We start from the raw sequence: 20,859 nt of genomic DNA, 5'->3' as shown, positions 1-20,859 counted from the left end.
TCACCATCATCATCATCATCATCACCCCCTGCAAGGCAGGGAGCAGGTCTTCCAGGTCTTTCCTTAAAATCTTCTAACCATGGAGAGTCTACCAACCTAAGAAGGCTGTCTTGTAATGGAGACCCTTAAAAGAAAGCAATGAAAATGATCAAGCATTTCTACATTCCTTCTGCCCAGAGAGATCAAACAGGTTGTACCATTAATAGGCCTCCACTGAGCATCAGATCCAATTTAAAGCTACAATTTGTTGTGCCAAATGCCTTTTCTGTATCCATGAAATATAATACTCTGGTTTTATACAATTCCCTAGTATATTATAGTTAATAACTCCTAATTTAAGGCAGCCGGCTATAAAACCAATCTTATGGATAGCAATATAACCAAGCACAAGCATATCACACTTCCTGATCAATATGATATTCTAAAGGTTGAAAGGAGTCTGTATAATATGCCTGCTACATTTCACTCTGCTTTGCAATCAGGACTATATTGGTTTCTTTTCAAGAGTGATGGAGATTTCCATGGCAATTTGATAGTGAAATGAAGAGGTGAAAAGCAAGGAGCACAGAAGAATGAATGGAGCCATCTCTTCACCCTGAACAATAAACTTCCACGTACTTGGGAACAATATATCCAAGTACAGTGGCACCTTGGTTCTCGAACGGCTTAGTTGCTGAACAATTGGCTCCTGAATGCCAAAAACCCGGAAGTAAGTGTTCTGGATTTCAAATGTTTTCGGAAGCCAAATGTCCAACTTGGTTGTTGGCTATTGTTTCCGGGGCACCTGCACCAATCAGAAGCCGCACCTTGGTTTTCTAATGTTTCGGGAGTCGAATAGACTTCTGGAATGGATTAAGTTTGAAAATCAAGGTTCCACTGTACATTTTATGGGGAAAGTGCTGCAAATGGGGGTATTTCCCCCATTTCCTGGATTGAAGTCACAAGGGAACATGAACAGAGGGCTTCTCCTTAAAAAAAAAAATAACACTGCATGGCTAAAAAGCAAGGCTATTTAATATCTAACTTCAATTTAAGTGCCAGGTCACTACTGCTGATTCTGTGTAGATATCCTCACTCATAAACAGAATTCTAGGTGATGCATCCTGACTCCAAGTATCAAATCTGTTATTCCAATCACTTCTTGTTTAACCTTGCCCACAAACCTTTGGAAAGTGCCTAGAATGTACAGAACACTGTTTATTCCCGCAACTTGGAAGATCAATGAGTTTAATAGTATTTCAGGAAGCAACCCTTAAATTTTTGACATGACTATTATTTTGCATTCCCAGAAACTGAAATGGCACAGCCATCGGTCTATGGGCCTTGTATGAGTTTTTGATTTCTTCATCTGCCTTTCATGTATGTGTGTTCTTGGCCAGCAAAGGCATTTGCTCTGGTACACTTCCCACAGTGTACTGTGCTATCTGGAACATCTGGTAGAGATCAGCCAGATTCAACTATACTGTGTACTTTAACTACAATGTGTACTAGTGTGCTCTGCTTAAGGGTTTCTTGTGTGCCCTGAATGCATTGCTAATGTGCAGGAGCTTTGAGTACCTATATGTCAGGAATACTTTCGCTGGCAATCACACATTGAGAGCTGCTTCTGAATACCACCGGTAGTTGCTGAAAATAACCAGAGGGAAGAAGACCCTTGTGCTTGGGTCCTTCAAGCCAGTTTCCCACAGGAATTTGGCTGACTCTTGTGAGAACAGGATGCTGGCTCTTCTCATGTTCTTAATTTTGCAATCTAAACCAAATTCTTAAATTCTAAACATGGTACAATTGTACCTTGGTTGATGAATACCTTAGCAGTCTAACCTTTTGGCTCCCGAACGGCTCAAACCCAGAAGTGAGTGTTCTGGTTTGCAAACATTCTTTTGGAAGCTGAATGTCTGGTGGGGTTTCCGTGGCTTCTAATTGGGTGCAGGAAGCTCCTGGAGCCAATTGGAAGCCACGCCTTGGAAGTCGAACCTTTCTGAAGTAGAAAGGGCTTCCAGAAAGGATTCCATTTGGCTTCCAAAGTATGACTGTATTACTAAATATTTTGGACATTACCTTTACCATTATGAAATGTAATCTTCATGTTCATTCAGTGAAACCTGACAGCAACTCAACAAGATAAATTTGTGCATTTGCAACAATAAAACTGTGATTCTGTATGGGTCTACTCAGAAATCAGCACTGCTGAGTTCAATAGAGCTGATTCCCTGGTCTCTTCAATACATAACAAAACAGAGGACATTGTAAGTCCGTCCTTCTTCATTAGGTGGGGGAAATGCATTTAATCTTTCAGGAACCCTGAGACTCAGTCACTGCTCCCGTTGTTTGGTAAAGTTCCTGCCCATTTAGTAGTTCAAAAGCATGTTAAGTGCAAGTAGATAAATAGGTACCACTCCAGCGGGAAGGTAAATGGCATTTCCGTGCGCTGCTCTGGTTTGCCAGAAGCGGCTTAGTCATGCTGGCCACATGACCCGGAAGCTGTCTGCTGACAAACGCCGGCTCCCTCAGCCTATAGAGCAAGATGAGCGCTCAACCCCAGAGTTGTCCACGACTGGACCTAACGATCAGAGGTACCTTTACCTTTTACTATCAAAATCTGCTACAAGATTGTTACCTCCGTCTTTTGTATACAGTGAGGCTGCAATCCTGTATGCACCTGAGGAGAAAGGCTCATTGAACTCAATGGGGCTTACTGTTGAATAGGCATGTCCAAGGTTGCAATATAAATATAGCCTTGTTTGTGGTGTTAAAATGGACATTTCTACAATTTAATTACAGTAAAATATAAATATTAAAACCACCATCCATAGATTAGTGTGCAAGAAGTGAAAATATTGATGATTACAGATCTTGTCCTGCAGTTTTTTGGTCCTAAAAGTGGCAGGTGTGCCAGTGGAGACTTGCAGAGGCCATTGAAGCCCTGACATCAAAGAATCTGTTCCACCCACACTTCAAGTTATCACTTAAATTGGGATTTTTGTTCTGTGATGAGTGGCCAGTTAATGATATTATGGCCCACTCATTTATCTTTATAGTCCCTTTCCGAGGACACCATGATCTCTAGGCTGTTGTTAAAAGGATCAAAGGAAGAAGCTTCTCCACCCTGGAGGAATCCAGTAAAGGTCCACATCTATTCCTCTGTGATTTGGGGCTCTGCAGGAGAACACACCCTTTGATACCAAGATGTCCATCCCAAGTCAAGTACTTCTGGCAATCTCTGTTTTCCTGTTCCTTACACCTGGAGGTATGTTCTTTTTGCAAGAGCTGGGAAAAGCACTGTCAGCCAAGGGAGGCAGCTTAAGTGCAGGTTGACAGGCCTAAGAGAGAAGGCAAATGCAACTTAGGCAGTTTAATACTGAACCAAACCAAACTTAACCCTGCCCCTCCATAAAATCTGAACTTAGCCAATGAAATGGCCCTCCTTCTCTTCTCTCCCTCTGTTGCACCTGAATGGAAAGACTGTTCCTAGGTGATAACTGAGGGAGAGGGTGAGCCAAGGGCAGCTGTTGTTGCAGTAGAGCTGATCAGAGAATCTAAGACTTGGAAGGGACCCAAGAGTCATCTAGTCCAGCCCCCTGCAATCAATGATGAAGTGGCCCTGCTTCACATCTCTTCCTTTACTGCAGCCTGCTACAGTCTGCTCAAATTTATTTATTTAAGCCACTCTCCCTAATATTTAAATTTGTGTGTCAGGGCTTTTCTGAGTAAAGATACTTTGCAAGTAGAAAATAAGACTCAAGATTTGAGCAGGCTATCGGTGTCGTGCAGCGGTAAATTAATCAAAGCAGAGTCTTCTTCATAAACAGAATAAAACTTTTACTTGAGAAAATAAAGTTGTTCATAAACAGCATAGTTAAAGAGTATACACAGAGTGCTCATAGCAGCTATCTGACTCTTCATAGAGGCACAGTCTTAGTTACTGATTTACTAGAGTCCTGGAGCCACTCTGTCTGCAACAACGCAACACACACACCTAGCTGAGACACACACTGGCTGGCTACTTTTGTAGGGAGAATGAGTCTTCACTCAAGATGAGTCGTGGGTCACAGTGACTTAGCAGTTTGCTGTTAACAGTTAGCAGTTAGCAGGCTTGAATAGTTGTGTAGGCCTTACTGCTTCTGCTCTCAAAAACCTTTGTCTCAGGACAATAGGTTCCATCATCTAAGAGCTAGGGATGGGTGGATCAATATATTTTCCTCCTGGGGTGGCACCCATATTGTGTGAGGAACAAGCCATCAGAAATCCACCCAGCTTTACAAGCAGAAATATAAAGTTCTGAAGAGGTGGTCTGGGGGCTGCCTCTTTCTCCCTTTAACATTTTACAACTGCTTAGAACAGTTCTGTGGTCATGTTCTGTCCCTTCCTGCGGAATTGTATGGCGAAAAAGATGCCTGCCCCTGGGGGCAGCAATTTTAAAGCTATCAGATACATTGTACAGAAATAAGAGAAGAGAGCTGAGCCTGTCCCTGTTGTTGTTTTCCCGATGTCTGTACATCAGGAATTCTGAAATCAAGATAGGGAACCATTTCTTTTCTCAAAGTGCACTGCTGGTGAACATTCCTTATGTTGCAAATGGATGGGATCATCAAATCAACATGGTTTGTAACCTAAGGTAAAGGTAAAGGTACCCCTGCCCGTACGGGCCAGTCTTGACAGACTCTGGGGTTGTGCGCCCATCTCACTTAAGAGGCCAGGGGCCAGCGCTGTCCGGAGACACTTCCGGGTCACGTGGCCAGCGTGACAAAGCTGCATCTGGCGAGCCAGAGCCGCACATGGAAACGCCGTTTACCTTCCCGCTGGTAAGCGGTCCCTATTTATCTACTTGCACCCGGAGGTGCTTTCGAACTGCTAGGTTGGCAGGCGCTGGGACCGAGCAGCGGGAGCGCACCCCGCCGCAGGGATTCGAACCGCCGACCTTTCGATCGGCAAGTCCTAGGCGCTGAGGCTTTAACCCACAGCGCCACCTGCGTCCCACGGTTTGTAACCTAGGGGCTGCCAAAGTGTCATCCCCTCTCGCTCTCATTGATGGAATTAGCTTTGAAAGAAGAACCCTATGTGTTACCCACAGAACAAGTTGTGATGTGTGTTTTGTTGTTGTGTGTTCCCTGTGTCAGTTTCTCCTGAGTGTAAATATGTCCATGGTCCTCGACTATTACTAAGCCAAGTCAGGATTTTCCAAACTTCCTTTGTTGGTGAGAATATGAAGACCTCCAAGGAAATGGCTACAAAACCACTGTCGTTTATTCACATGGGATTTTGGTTTTGTCTTTTGGAGCAGATGCTATCGTCTGTCTACACTGCGTAGCCATTATACCAGAAATCCCATGCAACCTCCAAACCTGTGAAACTAAAGATGGAAGCCCCTGCATGGCCCTCCTCATATATACAAGTAAGAACCAGCAGCTAAGGTTGTCCTGTCTTTGGCCTCTCCCTCCCCCCTCTCCTTAAGTTCCATTTATTTTGGCTTAGTGATGCAATAAAGGGAAAGAGGTCACAGAAATGCCCTTATCACATGCCTCAGCATTTAGGAGTTTATAATGTTTCCAGCAAGAGTAGGAAAAACATGGAAAGATTCTTGGCTATGTACATGGCAATATTGTGATATGTTAGGGGAATGCTCTGGGTGAAATTCCATGTAGCATGAAGTGTGGGGTGGAAAAATTAGATTCTGGTGACCCATTTGTGTGGGTGAACAAGAGAAGAGCCAGCAAGATACCTGGATAAAAAGAGCACACAGAAAGACCCAGGAGAGTTTAAAATCATGTCACAATTTGTGCAGCGGTACAACTAGGGACAAGGGGCCGCAGGTGGCGCTGTGGGTTAAAGCCTCAGCGCCTAGGGCTTGCCGATCGAAAGGTCGGCGGTTCGAATCCCTGCGGCGGAGTGTGCTCCCGCTGCTCGGTCCCAGCGCCTGCCAACCTAGCAGTTCGAAAGCACCTTCGGGTGCAAGTAGATAAATAGGGACCGCTTACCAGCGGGAAGGTAAACGGCGTTTCCGTGTGCGGCTCTGGCTCTGGCTCTGGCCAGAGCAGCGATGTCACGCTGGCCACGTGACCCGGAAGTGTCTCCGAACAGCGCTGGCCCCTGGCCTCTTAAGTGAGATGGGCGCACAACCCCAGAGTCTGTCAAGACTGGCCCGTACGGGCAGGGGTACCTTTACCTTTACCTTTATAACTAGGGACAGGCTTTTTCTTAATCTCCCTCCCCATCAAACCCAACAAAAAAGCCTTTGTTTTGGGGGGAAAGCTATATTTACCGTATTTTTCGCTCTATAAGACGCACCAGACCACAAGACGCACCTAGTTTTTGGAGGAGGAAAACAACAAAAAAAATATTCTGAATCTCAGAAGCCAGAACAGCAAGAGGGATCGCCACGCAGTGAAAGCAGCGATCCCTCTTGCTGTTCTTGCTTCTGGGATAGCTGCACAGCCTGCATTTGCTCCATAAGACGCACACACATTTCCCCTTACTTTTAAGGATGGGAAAAGTGAGTCTTATAGAGCAAAAAATATGGTAAATATTTTCTTAAGTTCGTTATAGATCAACTCCCCAAAATTCTTAACTTTATCGCAAGTCCACCACATGTGTTAGAAATCTCCATTCGTCTCTTTGCATTTCCAGCATTTCTTGTCCCTCATCCTATATATGTGGACAGTGGAATTTGCTGCCAAGGAGTGTGGTGGAGTCTCCTCCTTTGGAGGTCTTTAAGCAGAGGCTTGACAACCATATGTCAGGAGTGCTCTGATGGTGTTTCCTGCTTGGCAGGGGGTTGGACTCGATGGCCCTTGTGGTCTATTCCAACTCTCTGATTCTATGATTCTATATTTTCGCCAGCTTTACTGGTGTCAAATGCCACCTATAAATCATCTTCATTAAATTTTCTTTTAGAGCCGTACATGCCGCGAATTTCATACTTTCATTCCATAATTTTAGCCATGCATCCAATTCAATATTATGCCCAAAATCTATAGCCCATTTTATCATTGCTTCTTTCACCTCTTTATCTTTTGTAAACCATTCTAATAACAAATCATACATCTTAGATAATATTTAACCTCTACCTTCTATTAATTCTAATTGAAATCTTGATTCAGCTTGAACCCAGCTTTCCTTTTATCCTCACTCAGTATATCGTTCACCTGATGGTATTGCAGCCAACCTGTAAACATGCCTTCTATTTGATCATATGGCTTAAGCTTTAACCCTTGTTCCATTTTTCTAATGATTTCCTCATAGGTGGCTTGCCTTCCTTCCATATTCACTTTTTTGACAGTCAATACCTCTATTGGCGATATCCACCATGGGATTTTCCTTTCCAATAAATTTAAATTGACCTTCTGATCACATGATTTAAAAAACCTTTATGAACTTTTACCTTATCATATCACAGGTACGAGTGCTACCCATACCTGTTGTCAGGACCTTCTAAATCCAAAAGGTCCGTATTTTCCAATGTTATCCATTCCTTTGACCATACGAGACAGGGTGCTTCATAATAGAGATTCATATCTGGTAAGGCAAACCCACCTCTTTCTTTTTTATCTATCGATATTTTCATTTTAATCCTCGGCTTCTTTCCCTGCCAGACGAATCTCGACAATATTTTTTGCCATTCTCTACATTGTCCTGTCCCCTTGATCACTGGAATTGTTTGGAATAAGAATAACATTCTAGGCAAAACGTTCATCTTAATCACCGATAATTTCCGCCTGTTCCAAATTTCTAAATCCTTTTTAATCTCTCTCCATGTGATTTTGTAATTATCCAAGGTATTTCACTTTATTAACCACCATAATTCCTGTCCTATGTTGCAATTCCTCTGTCTCTTCTTTATTCATATATATATATATATATATATATATATATATATATGAATGAAAGAAAGAAAATAAGCACAGACACGTCTTTCCTGGCTGCTGCATGGTTGAAGAGAGTGTGAGCATGCAAAGGCAGTGAAGGCTTCACTTCCTCCTGCACTGGGTGTGCATCTTAACTGAGTCTAGGGAACATGGTTCTCTTGTCTTACTTTATACACCAATTAGTGCTCATGCACACTTATCCTTGACAGCAATTTCCCAGTTTGCATGTGGGTAGCTAGGTCTGCTCACATAACAATCTTCCCCCCACCTCTCCTATCCACATGCATGCCTGAGATTTTCCCCTACCCTCTAGAGCAGATTTAGGAGTGCACGAGGATGGGGAGGGTGGAACATGTGTGCCTATACTGAGAATAGCATCAGCATTACCCCACTACAGGCAACTCCTCACTTGTGCAGGGATTCCATTCCCAGCTGCCACATGCACCAGCAAAACATATGTAATTGTGTCCTTCACTTCTCCGCCCCTGCGCTGCCCTCACCTCACCCCCTTCTGGTGCCAAAAATGCCACATTGACAGCAGCCCCTTGTGGGCTGATTGTGCACAGGTAGGGTGGTGCCTGTTATTGTTTCTGTGCTCTGAAGTGGTTTAGTCATGCTGGTCACATGAGCCAGAAAGCTGTCTGTGGGCAAACGGCGGCTCCCTCGGCCTGAAAGTGAGATGGGTGCCGCAACTCCATAGTCGCCTTTGACTGGACTTAACCGTCCAGGGGTCCTTGACCTTTTATTTTACGATATACAGTGGTACCTCGGGTTAAGAACTGTGCAATTTTTTGTTCTCATCCTGAAGCAAAGTTCTTAACCTGAGGTACTATTTCTGGGTTAGCAGAGTCTGTAATCTGAAGCGTCTGTAACCCGAGGTACTACTGTATACACCAAACTCCCAGTCAATAGGGAATACAGACACAACTCATTGGATATTTTATGTGAAATCCAGTTACTCATTGTTGTTGTGGTGGTGGTGATGACCCAAACATTCACTCTTTTTTCTCTTCCTCTTTCCGCCCTTTCACCCCTTGTCTCAGATGGGAAAGTTTCTGGGAAAGTACTTGGTTGCAGGAAGCCTAATTCTCCGAAGTGTGGTTCTATAGTTTATAAGCCAGAGATCGTAACCCATTATGAACTCCACTGCTGCAGGGGTAAGGATTTATGCAATGGAAAATTGTAAGACAGGCTGAAAGCAACATCAAGATTCTACACTCCTGCAAACAATAAAAGTTTGTGCTGTTTCCCCTTGGCTTGTCAATTTTTTTATTGTTTTTGTTTTAATTGTTCTATGTGAATTGGTCTAGTGGTCCGGGTTAGCAGGCAGGGGCTGGGGGTTTAAAATGGAAAATATTCTACAAAGGTAAGCATTTAGGAACACTGAAAACCCAAGGGGCTTTGGTTTCAAGAGAATGGTGGGTAAATTTATCACGGACAATGTGTTGATTATTTAGTTAATAGGAAAGAATTTACTGGATCCCTAAATTCAAACATGGAACTGAAGACTCTCTGGTAATAAAGAGCCCCCCCCCCAGTGTTTTAAAAATACAGCAGTAAAGCATGGGAATATGGGCTGTTAGATCTTCTAGAGATCCCATTCTAAGTCAATTACAGTGTTTCCCCTTTCTACCCTCTGTAATATTTAATAAACCACACCGTTTAGTAAGTTAAAATGGTTTTACTTACAATCTCCAAAGGTCAGATTCATGTGTTTTTGCATACAACAGCAAGAAAAACTCAGGCTGAAACCTTGGGTTACAAAATATGGTAGAAAGTTTATAAACATAAGAAGAGTCTCCTGGATCAGGCCAATATTTTATCTAGTCCAGCATCCTGTTCTAATAGGGACCAACAAGATGCCTGCAGGTAAACGGCAAGAAGGACCCAAACACAAGAGCACTCTGCCCTCTTGCAGTTTCCAGCAACTGACCATGGAGGCAAAGCATATACCTCAATCATAGATAATGGTCATTGTTGGCCTCCCACTCCATGAATTTGACCAGTTCTCTTTCAAAGGCACCTAAGCTGGTGGCCATAACTGCCTCCTGTAGGAGCCAATAGCTCTGTGGTCATATGTGAACGATTCCATTCACTCACAAAAAGGAAAGCTGGTGTTGAGGACAGCATCCTCACAGAGCATGTGAAAAGTATTGCTAATTAGAAGGGCTCATCCCAAGATGTGCCTCCAGCATGGCCCACCATCTGCTAGGGCTGATGGGAACAGAGAACAGCTAAGACAGGCACAACATATATTAAACAAGTGCCCAATGGGGTTGCTGCCATCACCATTGGCTATAGCACTGCGCCATCTCTAGTTTGTGTTTGCCAATAGATCACATCAAAAGAAAAGACAAGAGAAGAAATCCAAGATATGAACACGGTGCCCCATATATACTAAGCCTGTACTTGGCTATGACTCTTCTCAGAACAGAGATGAATCCTATTTGGAATAAGGGAATTTCCCTTAAAAAAAAGGGAAACGTTGACAGCTATGGATGGAGAATCTCTTTCAGATGTTGTTGGACTTCAGCTGCCAGCTGCCCTAGCCAGGATGGCCAAAGTATTTTAATTGTGTCAGTTTGACAAGATTTCTCTACCACCTATTTGACAAAAACCCCTGTAGTTTTCATAAGGACATATAAAATATTCATTAAAAATACTGATAAGACATTAGATAGAGTTACAGAGAGGGTGTCTCTGAGAAATATTAATGGGTAGGCACTTCCAGGGAGTAGGGGCTATGCTAAAGGAACAGTTTATTGGGGTGGATGTGTTGAACAATTCTCTCTATATAGCTGACAGGTGAGGAATCAGAAGTTCTTGGGAATCAGGTGGGGGATTTCCCCCATTTCTTGGATTGAAGTCACAAGAGAACAAAGGGAACATGAACAGAGGGCACCTTTTCATTTTGAAATAACATGGCATGGCTGATAAATTGCAAAGCAATTTAATATGTACCGTATTTTTCGCTCTATAAGACGCCCCAGACCATAAGACGCACCTAGTTTTTGGAGGAGGAAAACAAGAAAAAAAAATGTTCTGAATCCCAGAAGCCAGAACACCGAGAAGGATTGTTGTTCTGGCTTCTGGGATAGCTGTGCAGCCTCTTCAGGGCAGCGGGATGAAGGCTCCCCATGCCCTGAAGAGGCTTTGCGTGGCTAAGCCAGAAGCTAGAACAGTGAGAGGGAGCGCTCACAGCGATCCCTCTTGCTGTTCTGGCTTCTGGGATAGCTGCACAGCCTGCATTCACTCCATAACACACACACACATTTCCCCTTACTTTTTAGGAGGGAAAAAGTGTGTCTTATAGACCGAAAAATATGGTAACTGCTTCTTAATTGGTCACTCTGTCCAATTCAGTGGATATCCTCACTCACAACGTGAGGGCTAGGTAATCCCTCCTGACTCCAAGCATCATATCTGTTGTTCCAACCACTTCCTCTTTATCCCTGCCCATAAACCTTTGAAAATGTGCCTGGAAAGTACACTACACCCCTGACTCCCCCAAGAGCTTTGAAGATCAATGAGTCCAGTAGTGTTTAAGGGAGCTCCCTGTCCCAGATTCACTAGCAGTTTAAGAAGGTGAGCTTTATTTATTTTTTAAAAAATCCTCCCCTAAAAGTGTGGCCAATGGCATGGCCAATCCAGTCCAGCATCCTGTTGTCTATTCAGAGTCCCTAAATGCTTAGCTTTGTAGAATAAGGTAAAGGGACCCCTGACCATTAGGTCCGGTCGTGACTGATTCTGGGGTTGCTGCGCTCATCTCGCTTTATTGGCCGAGGGATCCGGCGTACAGCTTCCGGGTCATGTGGCCATCATGACTAAGCCGCTTCTGGCGAACCAGAGCAGTGCATGGAAACACCGTTTATCTTCCTGTCGGAGTGATACCTATTTATCAACTTGCACTTTGACGTGCTTTCGAACTGCTAGGTTGGCAGGAGCAGGGACAGAGCAACAGGAGCTCACTCCGTTGTAGGGATTCAAACCACTGACCTTCTGATCAGCAAGTCTCTGTGTTTTAACCCACAGTGCCACCCACAGTGCCACCCGCGTCCCAGCTTTGTAGAACACAGTGGCCAAACTGTACTCATGGGGGGGGGAATAGTACTTTCTCTTTCGAACCCCCAGCCCCTGCCTGCTTTCCCAGACCACTAGACCACTTCTCATAGCTCAATTAAAACAAAAACAAGAAAAATTGACAAGCCAGGGGGAAACAGCATAAACGTTTATTGTTTGCAGGAGTGTAGAATCTTGACGTTGCTTTCAGCCTGTCTTACAGTTTTGCATTGCAAAAACCCTTACCCCTGCAGCACTGGAGTTCATAATGGGTGATGAGCTCTGGCTTATAAGTTATAGAACCACACTTCAAGGACTTATCCGTCTTGCAACCAAGTATTTTGCCAGCGAAAAGTGTGAATGTTTGGGTCATGACCAGCACCACGACAATGATTAACTGGATTTCACATAAAATATCCAAGGTGCTCTGCAGTGAGCTGCGTTTGTATTCCCTATTGACTGGGAGTTTGGTGTATATATTGCATCAGAGTACAGAAATAAATGCAGGCACCATCTTCTTGTGCACAATCAGCACACGTGGGGCTGCTGACATGAGCAGCATTTTTGGCACCAGAAGGGAGTGAGGTGAGGGCAGGGCAGGGGCAGAAAAGGGAGGGACAGAATTACGTGTGTTTCGCTGATGCATGGGGCAGCTGGGAATGGAACCCCTGCATAAGTGGGGGTTCCATTCCCACAACACCAGAATTAATTTTAAAAGTTGGCAGGTGTCAGTATATAGGTAGAAAAATTCAATTTCAGAATTCATGGGGCTGAAAGGGATGGAGTGGGGTGAAGGGAAGGATCTGTAAAGTCTGAGTCAGAAGTTCATAGATTCCACTTGAAAAAGCCCAAAGGCGCTGTGTAGTAAGAAGCTGAATTGATGGCTTGAAACATAAGTTTTGATAAAAAAATACAGAGTTGATGAAAGTTTTGAAAGTAGAGTATATATAGCCAGTTAATTATTTTTGATTAACCAAGAAATCAACACATTGTGCATAACACTTGTCCACCATTCTCTTGAAACACAAGCTCCTCATGTTTCAAGTGTTCCTAAATGTTTAGCTTTGCAGAATACAGTGACCAAAAATCTCACCTTTCATGCTGTTTGGGCTGCTTTTTTCCTTTTTAAATCATTTTTCTTAAGTTTCACCTTTTAACAATCCAATCAAATTACATAGAACGTTCAAAATTAAACAAATACATATCAAATAGTCCAAATATTCAGCCTAAATTATAAATATTTTGTTGGGACTTCACATGCTTCAAGTTTGGCGGGCTCTGATCTGTTTGGGGTTCTATCAGATACTGCAGCCAAAATAATACTGGCAATTTTGAACACTTACCCCCTCATCTTGGACCATTACATCAGTGTATATAGTATATTTGAAAGAAAGGAAAAAACAAGAAAGGTTGACAAGCTGAGGGGGAACAGAATAAACGTTTATTCTTTGCAGGAAGGCAGAATCTTGAGGTGGCTCTCAGCCTGTTTTAAAAGCTTGCATTGCAGAAATCAGTATCATCACAGCACCTGATTTCCTGAAGCATGTTGTTTCGCTGTAAAGAATTTTCACACTGCACATTATCCTTCTTTGCACAACCGAGTATTTTATCTATAAACTTCTCATCTGAGACAACGTGTGAAGAGGAAGAAAGGGGAAAAGAGAAAAGAGTGAAGATATGTATCATTCTCACCCTCAGTCCCCACAATGATTAACTGGAATTCACTTAAAATATCCAAGGTGCTCTCCATTAAAAACCGGGGTAATACTGATGGCTGAAAAATTAAGAAACAAAAGGGCTGAATCAAGACATATATATATAAAATTAGGAAAACGTGTTGTAAACTTCATAATGGGAAATCACATTGGAGAAAGATGGGACTCCACAGCGCCATCCAGTGTCATAGCATTATAACGCATATAAAATGCTTTTTCTTTACTAATGCAGCTGAGTCCAAGGTTTATTACTCTGGGGAAACAAAGCTATTCTGAATACAGGTACACATGTCTCTCTCCACCTTCTTCTACAGCCCCTAAATCTGCTCTAGAAGATAGAGCGAAACCCACAAACAAGTTTAGGGAGCATATATGGGAAGGAGTGGAGTGGAGTCTTGTGTGGTACCCACATGCGTACTGTGGGATATTGCAGTGAAACATAAGTATGCATGGAGGGTTTGAGACCAGAGAGCTGTGTTTTATAGAATTGGGTCATACACCCTCTTTTCTGGTGATGTAAGTATCTTATTTGTCCTTCTTTTAATTATTTCAATGTGCTGGGGGGGGGGGGGTGACAATAAATTTTCTGCACGGGGAACTACCTGACCTTGCTACGCCACTGAGTGATGGAGGAAATAAGACTTTCTCTTCCTTTCTACACTAACACTCTCTTCAACGATGCCACAGTCAGGAAAGAAATGTCTGAGCTTGTTGCATACAAGCTCAGACTGCATGCTTGAAGCTGGGCTTCAGACAAAGGCATTTCCATGAATTATTCCACTTTGTTGTATCACTAAGCTGAAAGAAATGGAAAATAAGCAGAAGGGGAATGTGGACCATGGAGCCCAAACAAGGCACAACCTTTGCAGCTGTTTCTTACTTTTATAGGTGATGATGCCAACGCACATTCCTTCATCATCAACTTCACATACTTGCTGTTTGCATGGTACTCCTGGTATCATATCTATGCATTTTATACAGAGGCGAGCATGTGCTCCAAAAGAGAAAACAAAAATGTTGTGAATAACGGAGGGTTGCTTTGATTGATGGATTATATTTTTATGCCACTTTTCATTCAAAGGAACCCCAAAGTGTCTTAGAAACAATGAATGACAATAGCATCATAGAGCATCAGAAATACAGCAGAAATCATATACTGGTAGAATAATTAACAAGATTTTTAAAAAGTAATAGCCAAATAGCCATGGAGTTTCCCTAAGCATCTGTAAAATGTGAAATGGAGAAATGGAGAAAGAGGTATCCCCCAGACCACTTCTGAAGGACTTGTAAAAGTAAAGCTGGGTGGATTTTTCATGGCTTGTTCTTTAAAGAATTAACCCCAAATGTGATTAAAAGGAGTTGGCACAGGATGGGAAAACAATGAGCCATCAGCCCTTAGCTCTGAGATGAACCTATAGTTTACCCTCATCTTTTTTAAAATAAATAGTTTTTATTAAAGATTTCTTGTGCTACAGAAGGCTTGCCCTTGAGGTTTATTTTCCATTTGCAAAGTATCTCCACCCGGTAAAGGAGTCAGTTTTCCTGCTTGAATATTAGGGAGAGTTGCTTAAATAGATAAAATGTTGAACAGATTCTAACAGGCTGCAGTAAAGAAAGAGATGTGAAGCAGGGCCACTCCATCATAGATTGTAGGGAGTTGGACTAGATGACTCTTGGGTCCCTTCCAGCTCTAAGATTCTCTGATTCCCTGATCAACTTCACTGCAACAACAGCTGCCCTTGGCTCGCCCTCTCCCTTTGTTATCACCTAGCAGCAGTCTTTCCATTACGGTGCAACAGAGGGAGAGAACAGAAGAATTTCCATTTAACTGCCTCTATTCAGATTCTATGGACAGAGCATAAATTTGGTTTGGTTCATACTTCAGTATGTAACTACCTAAGTTGCATTTTCCTTTTCTTAACCTGCCTCCCTTGGCTGACAGTGCTTTTCCCAGCTCTTGCAAAAAGAACATACCTCCAGGTGTAAGGAACAGGAAAACACAGATTGCAAGAAGTACTTGACTTGGGATGGACATCTTGGTATCAAAAGGACACTGTATGTTCTCCTGCAGAGCCCCAAATCACAGAGGAATAGATGTGGACCTTCACTAGATTCCTCCAGGATGGAGAAGCTTCTTCCTTTGATCCTTTTAACAACAGCCTAGAGATCATGATGTTCTTGGAAAGGAAGTATAAAGATAAATGGGTGGGTCGTAACATCATGAACTGGCCACTCATCATGGAACAAAAATCCCAATTTAAGTGAGAATTTGAAGTGTGGGTGGGTGGAACAGATTCTTTGATGTCAGGGCTTCAGTGGCATCTGCAAGTCTCCACTGGCACACTTATAGCAGATTTTGATAGCCAAGATGTGTAAGACCTACATAGCCAATACCTACAGTGGCTCCCAGTACGTTTACGAGCACAATTCAAAGTGTTGGTGCTGACCTTTAAAGCCCTAAACGGCCTCGGTCCAGTATACCTGAAGGAGCGTCTCTACCACCATCATTCTGCCCGGACGCTGAGCTCCAGCGCCGAGGGCCTTCTGGCGGTTCCCTCATTGCGAGAAGCAAAGCTACAGGGAACCAGGCAGAGGGCCTTCTCGGTAGTGGCGCCCGCCCTGTGGAACGACCTTCCAGCAGATGTCAAAGCAATAAACAACTACCTGACATTCAGAAGACATCTTAAGGCAGCCCTGTTCAGGGAAGTTTTTAACGTGTGATATTTTACTGTATTTTTGGTTTCTATGGAAGCCGCCCAGATGGGCGGGGTATAAATTATTATTATTATTATTATTATAAATAAGAAGCAGAGTCTTGACATTCCTGAAAGACTAATGCATTCCCCCACACCAAAAGAACAAGAAAGTGTTATAGGACTTCCTTTCAACATCCTTTGTTTTATTTTGTACAGACATACCTCATGTTGCGTCCGCTTCAGGTTATCTGTTTTCGTGTTGCGTCCCGTAGCAACCCGGAAGTACTAGAAAGGGTTACTTCTGGAGTTTGCAACTGGTGCATGCGCAGAAGCACTAAATCACACCATGCACATGCGCAGACGCAGCACTTTGGCTTGCATCAATTCCATGTTACGGACGGGCCTCCGGAATGGATTCTGTCCGTAACATGATGTTCCAGTGTATTGAAGAGACTTTATCCACTCAGTCAGTAAACCTACACCCACTTACCAAGGAGTAAGTGCCATTTAACTAAGTAGATTTCACTTCTGAGTAGACCCATACAGGATCACCTTTTTTCAGGTTTCATTCAATGAACATGAAATGTGACATGTAATGTTAATGGCAATGTCCAGATTATCTAGTAATACTTTATTTAGAATTTCAGAATTTGGTTTTGAGTGCAAAATTAAGAAGATGAGAAGAGCCTGCTGGATCAGGCCAATGACCAATTCAGTCCAGCATTCTGTTCTCATAAGAGTCAGCCAGATGCCTGTGGGAAACTGGCTTGAAGGACCCAAGCACAAGGGTCTTCTCCCCTCCGGTTATTTTCAGCAACTGGTAATCGGAAGCAGCTCTCAAAGCGTGATTGCCAGAGAAAGTGTTCCTGACAAATTGGTACACAAAGCTCCTGCACATTAGAGATGCATTCAGGACACACAAGAAACCCATAAAGAGAGAATGCAATTGCACATTGTACTTAAGGTACACAGTATAGTTCCATCTGGCTGAACTCAGATAGCAATGTCCCAACTCCTGCCTGCCTTCATATAATTTCAGTACACTGTGGGAAGTGTACCAGAGCAAATGCATCCGCTGGCCAAGAAAGCACATACATAAAAGGCAAATGATGAAATGAAAAACTCAAGACAAGGTCATAGGCTGATGACTGTTTCATTTCAGTTTCTGGCCAAAAACCTCCCCTTTCATTCTATAAGGCATGGAGAGTCTTCCCCTCCCTTCAGTGACTTCAAAGACAAGAATTAATGAGCACTTTCTATTTTATAGTCCTTTTTATTCAGTCATCTGGTTGCAAGCAAAAATCCATATCCCTCCACAAGGAGCGAAGTTGGCTACTAAGAATCCTCCCCCTTCCATCTCCCACAACATCCCAGGCGTCAACGAGAAGTTCCTCCTCTCTGCATTCTTTGTTCTCTAATACGGACAGACCTCCTAGTTTTGGGGGAGGGAGGGTCTCCCATACTCTCTAATGTCGTCTCTGCTGGCTGTCCCTTCCCTTCTGTTTTTCTTTCCATTATCTCGTAGCTAGGCAACTCCTGTCTAAGATGCTCTGTGTCTGTGTCTCTCCCTGCTTCTGAAACTGTTGGAGACAAGGGGCACGAATCTTCCCACTCCTCCAGCTCCTCTTCAAAGAGGATCTGATCTGCCTGAGAATGCATTCCCCAATCCTCTGATTCAGACCATTCCCTGACACATACTGATTGGGCTGTTCTAGGATACTGTGGGAGGCATTGTGGTCTAAACCACTGAGCCTTGGGTTTGCCAATCAGAAGGTTGGCGGTTTGAATTCCCGCAACTGGGTGAGCTCCCGTTGCTCGGTCCCTGCTCCTGCCAACCTAGCAGTTCAAAAGCACGCCAAAAGTTCAAGTAGATTAATAAGTACCGCTCCGGCAGGAAGGTAAACAACGTTTCCATGTGCTGCTCTGCTGTCAGTGTTCGTTTGCTCCCCTGGCCACATGACCTGGAAAAACTGTCTGCAGAGAGGACAAACACCGGCTCCCTCGGCCTGTAAAGCGAGATGAGCACTGCAACCCCAGAGTCGTTCGCAACAGGACTTAATTGTCAGGGGTCCCTTTACCTTTACTGTACCTTATGATATTGCAGCTGAAATAGCACTGGCTAATTTGAACCCACTCAACCCCCCTCCCCCCTATCTTGGACTATTACACCACTGCATATATCATACTTGAAAGAAAAGAAAAGAAAAAACCAAGAAAGGATGACAAGCTAAAGAGAAACAGTATATAATTTTTCTTCTTTGCAGGAGGGTGAAGGCTGATGACTGTGTCAATTCTGTTTCCAAGAATGCAAAGTAAAGCTTGCCATGTCAACATTTGAAGGGGAAATATATCAGTGCAGAGATGGATCCTCTTTTTCAACTCCAGGGAAATCCTGAAGGTGCAAGGGGTTCATGCCAGTGGCCACACACATTGACAAAGAAGAGGCAGGCAGCTTATACACACATGCCATGGGAGAGAAGCACTATGACAACTGACACATTTGTTAATTTTGGATTCTGTCTCATTTCTTGATTCCTAAATTCAGTTTTCCAGAATTCCACAACAATTCTTTATTTTTAATGATATTTGGAAGTAATTGTGCTGGGCCCGGGGGTAACACGAGAACCTTGGTCCAGGTCCATTCCAGAATCTAAAGGTTCTGCTAGGAGTCAGTCTGACAGGGTCAAGGCAGGATAGGAGGCAGGAAACCAGGCAAGGACAGGTACAGGATCTGGCAGACAGCAATGTTGCTCCCGCAGCCTTTTATCTTTGTTGGGGTAACAGCTGGTCCTGATCCCCAGGCGACTCACCTCCCTGTTTCGCTCGAAGGTAAGCACTCCTCCTGTAAGTACTCAGGTCTCTCCTTCTCTCAGACCTCAGTCTCTGCAGCTCGGGAGACGTCGTTGGGTTACTAGACCCAGGGGCTGCCTCAACCTCCGCTGACCATACCGGTAGTGGAGCAGCTGTAAGTGATGGCTCTGGGCAGGCTCAGGGACCTGACTCAGCCCAGTTGGTGTTTGTTGCAAGGGAACCTGTGCAGACTGGGACTCCAGGATCAGGCCCCAGATTTGGTTCAGATGATAGGCAAAGGATCCAGTGCAGACTGAGACTCCTCTGAGCCAGAGTCCCAAGCCATCACAGTAATACTGTCTCCAACCCTTGGGGCAAAGCATAACTATCATGGCTACTAGGCACGGATAGCCTTATCTTCCATTAATATGTCCAAACGTCACTGAAAGCCATCCAAATTAGTTGCCAGTTCCAGCAAGCTCTTCTTACATTCTTAATTTTGCACTCAAAACTAAAATCTGAAATTCTAAATAAAGTATTACTAGATATTCTGGACATTACCATGAACATTATACGACTCATATCTTGTTCCTTGAATGAAACCTGGAAAAGGTGATCCTGTATGGGTATACTCAGAAGTGAACTCTGCTGAGTCCAGTGGAGCTTACTCCTTGGTAAGTGGGTGTAGGTTTGCTGACTGAGTGGACGAAGTCTCTTCAGTACAAAATAAAACAAAAGACGTTGAAAGGAAATCCTATAACACTTTCTTCTTCTTTGGGAGTGGGGAAATGCATTTAGTATTTCAGGACTCTGCTGCTTATTTACACATCTTGGCTATCAATATCTGCTATAAGATTGTCACTCCCATCTTTTCTATATTAGTGAGGTTAAAAGGTCTCCTTGAAGTTATTTTTGAATGGGCATGCATAAGGTTGTGAGGTAAGTATGGCTTTGCGGTTGTTTATATTGTCATTTCTACAGATTTATTATATCAAATTAGAAACATTAAAACCATTGTCCATTTATTGTTGGGCAAGCATTGATGACATTTCTGATTTTGCCCTGCATTTATTTGGTCCTAATGTTGGCTATTTGCAGACTAGTTGCACTGCAGAGAGCTTGCAAGGGAGACCACACATTACAAGGAACGCAAAATAACTTTAGCTAGGTTTTAATAACAAAAACAAAAACTCCTTTTACACTTAATATATCAATAAACATGACCCATCCACCAACCCAACCACCAGGGAACTGAGAGAGCTAGGTGCTGCTCTTTATATATTATACCCAATTGCTGACACAGCTTAATTAACATAACTTAGCAGCACCTGCTATACTGTTTCACAGCTGTAAAACTAGGTCGCGTTATTTGCTCTGGCCCTTAAAGACATACACATCTTGTGGAACAACACTGAACCTTCAAATTTAAAGAGACCATTCAACACCTTAAAGTTGAATTAAACATTAAAACCATTGTCCATTTATTGTTGGGCAAGCACTGAAGATATTTTTGATTCTGCCCTGCATTTATTTGGTCCTAAAAGTGGCAGGTGTGCCAGTGGGGACTTGCAGAGGCCATTGAAGCCCTGACATCAAAGAATCTGTTCCACCCACACTTCAAGTTCTCACTTAAATTGGGATTTTTGTTCCATGATGAGTGGCCAGTTCATGATGTTACGACCCACCCATTTATCTTTATACTTCCTTTCCAAGAACATCATGATCTCTAGGCTGTTG

At 43.3% G+C, this 20,859-nt stretch overlaps 2 long non-coding RNA genes across 2 annotated transcripts; one reads left to right on the top strand and one right to left on the bottom strand.

The window, feature by feature from the left end:
- Nucleotides 1-3,043: 3,043 nt before the first annotated feature.
- LOC307211969 lies at nucleotides 3,044-9,111 on the top strand. The gene is made up of 3 exons (XR_013836661.1): nucleotides 3,044-3,247; nucleotides 5,282-5,392; nucleotides 8,906-9,111. It is a non-coding gene; the product is annotated as an uncharacterized lncRNA (long non-coding RNA).
- Nucleotides 9,112-13,340: 4,229 nt separating this feature from the next.
- On the bottom strand, nucleotides 13,341-14,627 carry LOC307213522. Its single transcript, XR_013837548.1, has 2 exons — nucleotides 14,517-14,627; nucleotides 13,341-13,546 (listed from the first exon to the last, which is right to left on the bottom strand). It is a non-coding gene; the product is annotated as an uncharacterized lncRNA (long non-coding RNA).
- Nucleotides 14,628-20,859: the final 6,232 nt, after the last annotated feature.

This window comes from Podarcis cretensis (genome assembly GCF_951804945.1).
Source record: "Podarcis cretensis genome assembly, chromosome: 3".
NCBI lineage: Eukaryota > Metazoa > Chordata > Lepidosauria > Squamata > Lacertidae > Podarcis > Podarcis cretensis.
The sequence above is the reverse complement of the archived record's forward strand: the minus strand, read 5'-3'. Positions and strand labels throughout refer to the sequence as shown.